Here is a 12,991-nt window from a genome sequence, read left to right as displayed (position 1 = left end):
GATGAATGATGCGAAATTAAAGATAATAATAACACCAACTTATGAAAGATAAATGAATGACAACGTTAAGAAAAAACAAGAATGACTAAATACCAAATGCTTTTTTTCAATGTTGAGCTGTTATTGCCTCCTCATAATATTTTTACCCTTGCACTTATTTCCTATGGCCATTTGTAACGTTATGTTTGCTATAACTCACTTTTGTCATATATTCTTTTGGAGCGTTGCAAAGTTTTTTTTTTTTTTTTTTTTCACGAAAGTTGAAATTTTATCCTAAACCATCTCTGTGATAATTAGGCCTAGTAGTCAAAGATGATAAACTATAAGATTGATGGTAACTTTGGTGAGGCTTCCCATAGATATCTAGGTTCACAAGAAAAGGTGTGGAGATTATTAAAGAGATAAAGCAAGAGAATAAATAAGCATGCAAAAATAATTTTTTTAAAAGTAGGGAGAAGAAAGGAAAAGAAGATGAAGAGAAGAAGGAAAGAACAAAGCAAGAGAATAAAGGAGCACGTACAAAATGAAATTATAGCACTGTTTGTTAATGAGTTTTTAGAGGATGGTTTTTTATTTTTGGTTTAAAAAAGTATTCTGATGCGACATTAAGGTGAAAACCTTTTTTGTGTTTTTAAGAGTGTTTTAAGTTGAGGTTGTTTCTTAACATTTTGGTTTTTAGAAGAATAAAAATTTTAACAAACAAAGTCAAAGCTTTAGAGACAAAAGGAAAAAAAGAGAGAAAAAAATAGGTTCATTGCAACCCGTTTCTTTCATCGTTTTGGGGGGCATATCAAATATTTGTTTTGTCTACCAAAGTAGAAATTTCATTATTTGTAAACCATCTTACTGATAGTTAGGCCGAATACTCATGGGTGATGAACTTCAATATTGGATTTTAACTTTGTGAGTCTTGTAATAAATAGATGAACTTGCAAGAAATGAAGTTTTGGGGGAGGAAAAAAAAAACAAAAGTAAGTAAGAGAATAAAGGCCTAAGTACGCAAAACAAGAAAAAAATAATGATGAAGAAGAAAAGAAAAGAAGATTTGGAGATGAAGAAAGGAACAAAGAAAGAGAATAGATAACATGCACTCAAAGAAAAAAAAGTTTGGAGAAAAAGGAAGAAAGAAAGGAATAATTATGTTCATTATTAATCACAGTTTTGGAAGATTAGGAATAATCATATTTTCTACCGAATCATCCTTTGTAAACCATCTTTGTGATAGTTAGAAGGCACAATAGATTTGTATTTTCTTTCACCAAAGGAGAAAAAAGGACACGACAAGCTTGAAATTGTATAACAGATGCTATTATAAAAAAACCAATCATGGGCTACAAGATAGATAAATAATGCACATGAGCCAACTTATGTGCAATAGAATTTCGAGGATAAGTTAAAAGTCAATTTCCTTGCATTATTTAAAATTAAAGGTTTCAACTTTGAATATATAACCCTTCTCAATTTTTTGGTCTTCAAGAGGATAAAGGTTTGTAATTAAGTGCTGTGCAAATTCTGATCTTTGAAAAAAATAAAATTAGTGCTAACAATCGTAAGCCACACATTAAGATCCACTTGAAAAGCGTGGGTCAAATGAGTATGAATATACTTTAACATTGTCAAGAAAACCCAACTTACAATAAGAGGTTGGTTGAGATCAAATTTTAGCAGGATGTTTCCCCAAAAATCCTTTATTTTTTATTTTTTATTTTTTATTTTTATTCATGCATGAAATTAGAAGTTTTATCCATTATAAACCATCTCTATGATAGTTAGGCCTAGTACTCAATGATAATGATGAACTTGAATATTGGTGCTAACTTGGTGAGGCTTGCAATAGATATCTAAGATTGCTAGAAAAGAGGGAGTGGATATTAAAAAAAAAAAAAAAAAGAATCAAGGAGCACGTATAAAAAGAAAAGAAAAGGAGGAATCAAAAAAACCAAGGATATAAAGGCGAAGAAAAGGATAAAACAAGACAATAAATGAGCATGTACAAAAAGAAATAATAGCTTTGTTTGTTAATGTGTTTTGAGGAGTTTTTTGTTTTTAACTTATAAAAGTATTATAAGCTAAATTTACTATCTAAACTTGCAAGAAACAAAGTTGTTGAGAAAAAGAAAAAGATAAGAGTAAGAGAATAAAGTACTATATATGTACATATAGGAGAAAAAAAAAAATTAATGAAGAAGAAAAGAAAGGAAGATTTGGAGATGAAGGAAAGGACAAATTTAAGAGAATAGAGAAACCTGCACCTGAAGAAAAGAATGTTTGAAGAGTAAAGAAAAAAAAAAAAAAAAAAAGAAGGGAATAATTATGTTCATTATAAATCATGTCAATCACACGAGTTTTGGAAGCATAGCAATATTGTTTTTTTTCTTCTACCAAATCGTCCTTTGTAAATCATCTTTGTGATTTGTATTTTGTCTTGCCAAAGGAGAAAAAAAAGATTTGTTTGATAATTTAAGGAGAAAGAAGGCACAACAAGCTTGAAGTTGTATAACAGGTACTACACGTACACTCTCTCTCCCTCTCTCATTTCTTTCCTCTGTTACCCTCTTTTCTATTGCTAATTTGCTATTGATATTTAACATGTAATTCTTAAAAGCTAAAAAGTTTATAATTTTTATAGTACGTACCTAGCTATTATTGTTCCATTTGATCGTACGTGTACGTGATTAATCATTGATAATAAGAAGTCCAAAACATGCTTTTCGATCTGTATATCTATCTATCTCACAATTCTTTATCCTTGACAATGTTTATGAAAATACCTATAAAAAAAAAAAAAAAGAGTTAATCCTCACAAAAATAATATTAATAATATAAAAAACCCTAATTACCTTTATATCCTCGATCCGCATCTGTTTGAACTTTGAATGGTAAATTCGAATTAAAGAGCATCATAAAAATGCCTTTGTTATATATATATATATATATATATATATATATGCACTTCTCGATCTCTCCATTATATTTAATTAACAATTTTATGATTTATGAAAAAGATTCCAAAAATCAGCAATATATATAATCTCCTTTAATTTGACACCATATATACAAAAGGAGATCCTTTTGAAATCGATCACTTCAATATATAATTGTGGTAGCTTACTTGGATTCTTAATTAAATCACTTTGTGGATTTGAACTAATCTTTCCCTACCCAAATTTACGTAAATGCCATCTAATTAATTTTTTGGTCTTCAAGAGGATATATAAAGGTTTGATAATTAAAATTAATTTAAGTGCAAATTCTGATCTTTGAAAATCTTATATTTTAATTTGACTTCATTCATTCATGATCAGACCCAATTACAAATTATATATTAATTAGCAGATTAATTTTGAAATGTCTTCAAACTCTGCTCTACCTATCATCATCCTATATATATATATCACAATATATATATCTGAATGCTAACCCCACTCTTTGGGTTTTGTTCCTCTGTGACTGTGTCTTAATTAGCAAAGAGTAAGTAAGATGGCAGGAAGGTTATGGCATCACTTGCAGCTCATAGATAAGCTGGAAAGTGATGGAAACTGCCGGCTTTGCAAAAAGTCAGTAAGTGGAAGTCGCAGCTACGAATGCGAGGAACATTATTGCGGTTTTTTAATTCATGAATCATGTTCCGAGCCAACAGATCACAACCAATCACATTATTTGTGGAATAGACATCACTTGATATCCATGAAAGAGGTGGAGAAGAATGGAGATGAGAAGAAAGTAGTAGTTTGCTCATTGTGCGACGAACCGGTATCGTCTTTGTTAATGTTAGGTAACAACGACAACATTAATAATAATGGGCCTACCTTTTATTACAAATGCTGCTTCCCCAACTGCACCTTCCTCATTCATCAACCATGTGCACAATTACCCTACCATACACCAAAACACCCTCTGCACATCCCAAACCATGAATTTCGTCTCAAAGCGCCAAACGAGACTCAATATTGTTGCGGTGCTTGTGGTAAAGTTTTCAGTAGATGCTTCTTTTACAAATGTTGCACATGTAATTATAAGCTCCACGCTAGATGTGCTTCTCTTTGGCGAAATATTAGTGCTGACAATTGTAACCCACACTCATTCATCTCCACTCAGGATTTGATTGAGTTCACTTGCCAAGTGTGTGGTGTGAAACGCACTGAAATTGCCTATCTATGTAGCAACTATCGACTTCTGATTCACTCTAAATGTGTTAGATTTCTAGGCACCATCAAAATTAGAGGACATGGTCACTCCCTCACTTGCACCTTCTCTCTTAGTCAAGTCAAAAAGCATAAGTGTGAAGTCTGTTATGAAAATGTAGATACAAAGTATGCGGCTTACTGTTGTGATGATCAGAAGTGTGACTACATTGCCCCCTTACGGTGTGCATATTGGATTAGGATCGTGAGTGAGACTAGTGATTCCGTTGACTATGCTACTCATTTGGTTGAGGGCAACGATATAAAAGATGATGAAAAAGCAACCCCTCAAGAGATCGAACATTCGAGTCATCCACAACATAAATTAATCCTTAAAAATGAAGAGCTTCTGAATGTTAAGAGCTGTGAGGGGTGTATGCAATTTATAGTGTTGCCCCCGTTTTACAACTGTGAGCAGTGCGAGTTTTCCCTCCATATAAGATGTACTAAACTACCCCAAAAGGTTATAAGAGGATTACATCACCAACACCCGCTCACCCTACGTAATGTAGATTCCAATATGAAATGGTTCAGATGTATGGCTTGCAATCGAGTTCGAAGTGGCTTCAGCTACAGATGTGTTGTGTGTTCGTCTAGAAGTAGAATATTTGATGCTCAATGTATTTTAATTCCAGAAGTCTTTAAACATAAAGGTCACCTACACTACCTCTTCCTAGGTAAAGTTGATCAACCAAAGTGCAATGCTTGTGATTTACCTCTTTTAACTCAAACATTTGATTGCACTACTTGTGAGTTCCACTTGTGCATTAAATGTGCTACTCTTCCACTAGTAACCAGGCATAGACACGACACACATCTCCTATATCTCACTTACGCTGCTGAAGACAACTCCGGAGAATATTATTGTCAAATTTGCGAAGAAAAAAGGGATGAAAAGCTGTGTAATTTTGATCTACGAAAGAAAATCAAAATTACACAGCTTTCGCCAAGCAACTACTAAGAACAACAAGTACACGCACGCACACACATATGTATGTATTTATGTATGTATGTGTATGTATGCATGCATACATATGCCTCCTAACCCAGGAACTCTAGAGAAATTACCTAGGGGAAAATATTGTATTGATTTCAACACCTGGAATTATGTTGATGCCAAATCTTTGAGCAACTTCTAGAGCCTCGGGGATCCCTAAAAAACATTTATTAATTAAATTGCAATACATCTTATGCCGTATTCAAGAATCTAAATATGAGAATAGGAAAGCAAATGAAACCATATCCTCAAAGCCATATCTCTTTGTTGCTTTTTGATCACATTTCTCTTTTCCTCTTGCTATAGAATAAGACTCTTCCCGGTGCTGTGAGTCTCTTGAAGATTCTCCGTCATCACATTCATCCGTGAGTGAACACTGTAAATCAAGTTCCACCTCCACGAATTGTTTCTCTTTCTGCACTGTACTTTCAGAAAGATCATCTAAGTTAACAAACTTAGACCTTTTCGGTTCTTGCTCTGTAACTTCATGTTCTACACTTGACCCATCCTTGTACATAGCACACTCATTAAAAGTCACATTCCGACTTCTAATGATTTTCCGATTTTGATCATCCCAAAATTGATAACTGAAGGCCTCATCTCCATATCCAATGAAGTAACACTTACTAGATTTACCATCTAGTTTACTCTGAGCATCAAACTCAACATGGACATACGAAGCACAACCAAAAACTTTCACATGTGAAAGATTTACCTTTTTTTCGCTCCAAACTTCTCCTGGTAGTCTATGGCTCAGGGGAACGGAAGGCCCCCTATTTATCAGGTATAGCACTGCATCAGCCCAGAAAGTCTTTCGTAACGCAAAATGCAACATCATACTCCTAGCACGCTCATTGAGGGTCATGTTCATGCGCTCAACCACACCATTCTGCTATGGTATTCCCGGGATAGTTTTCTCCATTCTAATCCCATTCACTGCACAAAACTATTTAAACACCCTATCTTCGTATTCTCGTCCCTTGTCTGATCTCAAACACTTGAGCTTCAAGCCAGTTTCAGTCTCAACTATGGCCTTCCATTTCTTAAAAGTCTCAAATACATCAAATTTGCTTTTCAAGAAATAAGCCCATACCTTCCTGCTTGAGTCATCAATAAATGTGATGTAATACCGCGAGCCTCCAAGAGATGTCACTGGTGCGGGACCCCACAAATCTAGGTGTACTAGCTCCAGCTTTCCAAGCTTAGGTGCTTTGTCAACTTTCACGAAACTCACCTTCTTCTGCTTCCCTAGGATGCAGCTTTCACACAAATCAGACTCAACTAACTTCAACTCCCGTAGTTTCCCCTTTGACATAAGTACCTTCATCCCTTTCTCGTTCATGTGCCCAAGCCTTATGTGCCATAGTTTTTAGTCAGTACCCGTATCTGCAACAGCAACTGTATCCTTGTTGTTCGTGGTCATATAGAGAGTATCTGTCTTATAATCACGAGCCAAAATTCTGGCTCCCTTGCTCACCTTCCACTTTCCATTGTGTAAATGAATTGAATGCCCTTCCTCATCAAGCTGTCCCACTGAAATTAGATTCTTCTTCAGCTTTGGAACATGCCTGACCTTTTACAGCTTCCATACCGAGTTAATGTGAACTCTAATGCGAACATCGCCTAGACCCACAACATCTAGCGCCATTCCATCAACCAAATACACTTTCCCAGAATCTCCAGCTACATAATTGTTGAAAACTTCTTGGATCAGTGTGGTATGAAAAGAAGCTCATGAGTCCAAGACCCAAGAATCAAGAGGACTCTCAACAGATAGAAGTAGGACATCGTGCACTTCCTCTGTTACCACAACATTTGCAGTGTCGTTGTCAGTCTTCTTCTTTAGCTCTCTACAATTCTTCTTGAAGTGGCTTGTCTTGCCGTAGTTCCAACACTTAGGTTGTTGTTCGAATCTGGATTTACTTCTCTCTTTTCTAGAATTTGATCTGCCTTGACCAGAGTTTCTGTCTTGTCCTCTGCCCCAAGTCTCGAGGTTTAAAGCAACACCAGAACAAGAGGCTTCACCCGCATCTCTTCTACGAACCTCTTCACTAAGAATCAAATTCCTGACGTCTTCATAGCTTAGTTTACTCTTTCCTATAGAGATACTCACAGCCATCCTCACGGCTTCTCAGCTATTTGGAGAAAAAGCCAAAACGATCAATGCGCGAACCTCATCATCAAAATCAATTTCCACCGAGGACAATTGATTTGTGATAGTGTTGAACTCATTGAGATGTTGTGCCACCGAAGCCCCTTCCGCCATCTTTAGGTTGAACAATTTCTTCATCAGATGCACCTTGTTGTTAGCCGACGGCTTCTCATACATGCTTGACAAAGCTGCCATTAGACCTGCTGTGGTCTTTTCCTTTACAACGTTGTGCGCAACTGATTTTGACAGTGATAACCTGATAACTGCCAGAGCTTTACGATCAAGAGCCCACTCGCTATCATACATGTAGTCAGGTTGTTCTCCCAAAAGAGGTTGATAAAGGTCCTTCCCATAAAGAATATCTTCAATCTGCACCTTCCAGTACCCAAAATTTGTGCCGTTGAATTTTTCGATTCCTATCTTTCCTTCTTCTATTGCCATCGCTCCCACTCAAACCAAAAACTTTGATACCAGTTGTTAGGAAATTAATCCTATTTCCCAAGACCCGTCAGATGTGAAAAATAAGGAGAATGCAGAATAACAAAGATTAGGCAATCAACACACGACACCAAGATTTAAGTGGTTCGACTTAATAAGCCTACATCCAGTGGCGGAGACGACCTGAAGAAAAATCCACTATCAAAAGATGGAGTACAAAAATAGTAGAGAAAAAAATCACTCAGATCTCAAAGCCCCAATACACCCAAATCTCACTATCACACAAGAGAGATTATTCTCAAAATAGAATACAAAAGACAAATGTACAAACTATTCTTTTGCTGGAACTGATAGTGGCTGATCTTTATTTTCTTCTCTCACTCCGCAACACTTTTTTTTCTTCTAATCACTTGTTTTTGGCTCCTCCAAAAAACGCCAAGAAGAAAAACACCTTGTGCAGCACTCCCACTTTGTGCTTGCTGCCTTGCACACTTTTGATATCTCTCTCACGTTTTGTCCCACTCTAATTGAAGCTATTCAGCTTGTGGCACTAACACAAAAGACTAAACATGCCTTTAAATAGTGCTCCTAAGTCGGTCAAGTAAATCCTAGTACAAGTAGATCTCGAAAACCAAATACAAGACAAACTAGGAAAAAAAAAAACCAAATATGAGTCAAACTTAGAGTGAGATCTCCAAAACCCACAAAGAGAAGAAAAAACCAATAGGGCCCGCATATATTGATGACAGGTTGAAAGTCACAACGCTAACATTTTCTAACCCTTATCTATCCCAGTACACTTAGCCATTGGAAATAGATGATTGGACTATTCATAAATAGACTCAAAAATATGAAAATATATGTTAACAATTACTAACGAGACTTTTGGCTTTGATACTATGTATGTTAAAATTACCAATTATCCCATAAGCTTAAGTTTATAGAAAGAAGTAACTTTAACAAAGAGACCGACCATAAGGTTACAACCCAATCGGCTTATATGTTTTTACTTTGGCATCACCATACCACTAGAGGTCTATTTTTGGCTATGGACTTCTCCTTATCTTAAAGAAATCAATTATTATACGCTCCTTCTACCATGTAAGATACTATTACACCTTAACGTTGATTTTTCCTTTTTCTTTTTTCTTTTTTTAATTTGTTGGAGCAAATACAAACAATAGGGAATCCATCCGACTATATTGATCCTAATACCACTTGACAAATCCTTGAAATGTTATGTAATTTTAAATGTGCTCACTAATTCTAGAGGTCCTTTCTTAGCAAGCATAAAGATACAATTAAATGACAAATGGCTTTCACTTAAAGTAGTGCTTCCCCAAAAAGATTGATTTGCTTCCTTTTACCTCATAATAATTAACTTTTGCCAAAGCTTCCTTCCCGTAAATAATTTTGTATATAGACTAAAAGTTTGTTTGAGATTGCGTTTGATAAATTGAGTTTTTAAGTTAAAAAACACTTTTTGACAAAAGCATCATTTTAAAGCTTTGCCCAAAGTGTTTTTTTAATCATTTTTAGGCTTTTTGAACCCTTAAAAGCGCTTTTAATTTTTTTACTAAATCAGTACTTTTTTTTTTTTTTTCAAATGGATTTTTTGAGTGTTAAAAGTACTTTTAAGCACCTCAAACACAATCTCAAACCGAAATTGCGTTTGAGGTGGGCCGATTGGGAATTGCATTTGAGAGACCTAAAAATACTTTCCAAACAAATTTTTTGTAAAAAGAATAAAAAATAAAAAATTACATTAACATTAACAGATATATACTTGGAAAAAAAGTAAAATTCAGATATTATTCTAAAAATAATATTGAAATGTTAAGTATGATTCTTTTCATTATTTCCACTATATTTCTATTATTCTCTTCTCCCAATTCTTCTAACCCTCATCATCTATCCCATATTCTCAATACTGCCGGCCCACTCTTTCAGAGGTTAGTTTTGTGACGCCATCCTTCTAGTTTTCTTATTCATGGTTTTTCACTCTCTCTGTCCCTCTGTCTCTCAGGTTGTTACTCTGTCATTTCCGGCCATGCAATGGGCATGGAATATTGGAATGGAAGGGAAGGGATATCTTCCCAACCAATGGGTCGAACCCTCCGCGGCACAATCAATGGTACGTACTCTGTTTGTTTAGCCCGCATACCCATTGAAGTTTGAACCCGTCCTTCTCTTTAATTTGGGGCCAAAACCCCACAATTTCGTCTTGCCTTTTCTCTTCCAGTCCCTCATCAATCCTCTCAAAATCTACCTAATTAAGAACCCAAAGAAATATCCAATCAAAAAGACATTGCCAATGTGAGAATATTGCCAATGTCATATGGAATGCTATTTTCGGCCGTGTTGGATTAGCCTGAATTATTTGTTCTTATTTGTTCGAAAGGGTTGTGCGGCAGTCCTCATTACTCGAGATACAGCAGTGTGCTTAGTTTTGATGGTAGAAGTAGAGTGTTTTTTTTTTTTTTTCAAATTTCTTTTGACTGGGCAACTGCTCTGCATCTTAATTTCGGATCAACATCCCCTCGAAATTTTTTTAAATATGAGATTCTCAAATTTTAAAATTTGAAACCCTCTATTACATAATTTATATCTAACAATCCAAATAAATGAAGAGATTTGTGTGTTATTTTAATTTTCATAAAGTGCTCAGATTTTAAAATTTGAGAATCTCATATTTTAGAAAATTTGAGGGGATACAAATCCATTATTTTGGGCCCGTTTGGGAGTGCGATTTTAATAAGTGCGATTTTAAAAATTGCGTTTCTAAAAATTGCGTTTTTAAAATCGCTACTTTTTAAAACCGCACAGGCATTTGGTAAAACATGCTAAAAAGTACTTTTTTTTATCAATTGAGTGTTTGGATAACATTAGCATATAATTGCGGTTTCATGACCAAATTACCAATAACGATGAATGAGACAGAGATGATGAAGAAAAAAAAAAGAGAGAAAAGAAGGGTTTAAATATATTTTAGGTGGGTATTTTTGGTATTTTTTTCATTCCCGCTCTAAAAAAGGTAACTATTGCGCCAAATATCTTTTAAATAGAAATCGTGATTTTGTTTTAAATTCGCACTTTTTCAAATAAGCACCATCTAATCAGCTTATGAAAATCGCAGATTTTTTTGCGATTTTAAAATTTACGTTTTTAAAATCGCAATACCAAACACCAGAAAATTGCGATTTGGTTTAAAATCGCAGATTATTTTTTAAAAAACGCACTCCCAAACGCACCCTTTCTTAGTTTGTTGATTTTCTTAACCATTTTCAATGATATCTTGTTTACTTATTAAAATGTAATTTTTTTTTTTTTAAAAAAAATCTTCTGTTAATCCCTTTTTCTATTACTTTTGTGATGCACATCTAGCATCCAAAAATTCATCCAAAGCAAAACGGGCCTGCTAGTCTGCTAAAAGCCTATTCCAGTTGGCTAGTTAAACTCTAAATAAGCTCATGAAGCAATTTTCCTGAACTTCAAAAATGTGTGATGACTCATAACTTGTGTGCAGTGTACTGCACTTTTAGTGTCATCTAAAGGCTTTGAGAAGGTTTTATCCAAAAGATAAAAGGAAAGGAAGGTGAAGGATGTAATATTTATGGATCGATTGAAGTAAATAAAGTTGCTGGAATGTTTGATTTTGCACTTGCGAAAAGCTTTCAGCGGCCAAATGTGAAAGATTTAGGAGAAGCTCTGTTTTGGTTGCTTGCCAAGAACAGAGTGGTAAGCATCTATTAAATAGTTTTTTTAGTTTTTTGTTTTTTAGATAAGTAAGCAACCCTTAAATCAAAATTTGTTCGATATAATGAATATGTTATTTACATTTTTCACTTCTCAACGCCTTGTAGGGTGTAATGGGTACATGAAACACCAAATGGTATGCACCAATATTTCATCAAGGTTGGTATTATGTTATTGTTATGTTTCTGTCTTTGAGGTTTCATAAACAAATGCTGAATGATCTTTTCCTATGTATAGAAATTTCTTTTTTTCGTTTATTAATTTTGATGTTTATATTGTGATCGAAAACTAAGCAGTGATATAAATTTAATATTTGAATTAAATGCAAGAACAAACAATCAATATCGGAAAGATTTATGATGATTGTAGATCTTGGGCTGCTGTAACACATTGTATCTAAATTGTCTATGGAGTTTTTTATAAAATCATCGTGTGCTTAACTCATTTAAGGAATGGTGTTGTTTTATCAGTCAAATCAGGTAAATTGAAGATAACAAAATCTTGTTCTTTTATTTTATTGATTAGATCTACTATATGCCTGAGATGCACCATCAATGGTTTTGTGCAGTATTCCGTGACAGAGCATTTTTGGAGTTCCGAATCGGGTTACTTTTTTGTCTCTTCCAGGAATTTTCTTCTTTTATGACATTTCTCCAGTTAAGGTTCGTATATTTGTTCACAGCTAATAGGGTATTTGAAAGTGTGATTTTGGAGTCTGTCATGATTATTGGAGTGGTTTAGGCGTCATTGATGAAAGATTATGTTTCTTTTTCCATTTTCACATGTTTAGTTTTGTTTCCTTTCGAAAGAAAAATTATAATGCACATTATCATAGCTGCATCTCCACTCATGAGATAGTCGAACATGGATAAGGACCAACAAGGAGAAAAATCTGTGGATTCAGGAAAACTGAGGAAGATTAAGTGTTACGAACTTAAGTTCATAACGGGATAAATTAGGTTTTAAAGGAACCTAAACCTTTTAAACACAAGGTTTGAGATTACTACTTTTCATGCCTTTATTCATAGCATAACCCCTTTAAATGGAGGATTCATTATATATTACATAAGAGAGTTAGGACTAAGTCAACAACTCTTATTGGAATAATATCATAACGTAATAAGTCTAGGGTTAGCCGACTAATGCTAACATAATATAAACCTAATACATAAACCTAATACCACTAGCCTAATATGGAAAGGCCAGTAACATTAAGATATATATAATGGTGTACTCCAACAAGCCAAACGCAGAAGTAATCATACAGTTGCACTTCTGGATAGATAAAATAAGGGGCTATTATTATGTTACTGAGATAAACTCGAAAATCAGATGCATCATAATATTCCAGATCATCTTTTACGTACCTTTTATATTGCAGGTGACTTTCAAGGAGGAGCGTGTTCCTTTTTTACACTTTTTGACCAATATTTCTGCAATAATTGGAGGTACCGTTCTCTCTCT

General features: G+C 34.5%; 1 long non-coding RNA gene across 1 annotated transcript; it reads left to right on the top strand.

Moving 5' to 3' along the window:
* The first annotated feature begins 9,650 nt into the window (after window positions 1-9,650).
* On the top strand, window positions 9,651-12,981 carry LOC132179873 (uncharacterized). The gene is made up of 6 exons (XR_009439978.1): window positions 9,651-9,723; window positions 9,798-9,905; window positions 11,298-11,509; window positions 11,635-11,686; window positions 12,096-12,189; window positions 12,909-12,981. It is a non-coding gene; the product is annotated as an uncharacterized LOC132179873 (long non-coding RNA).
* Window positions 12,982-12,991: the final 10 nt, after the last annotated feature.

Source organism: Corylus avellana, chromosome ca4, assembly GCF_901000735.1.
Source record: "Corylus avellana chromosome ca4, CavTom2PMs-1.0".
In the NCBI taxonomy this organism is placed as follows: Eukaryota; Viridiplantae; Streptophyta; class Magnoliopsida; order Fagales; family Betulaceae; genus Corylus; species Corylus avellana.
This window is presented reverse-complemented; position numbering and strand designations above follow the sequence as displayed.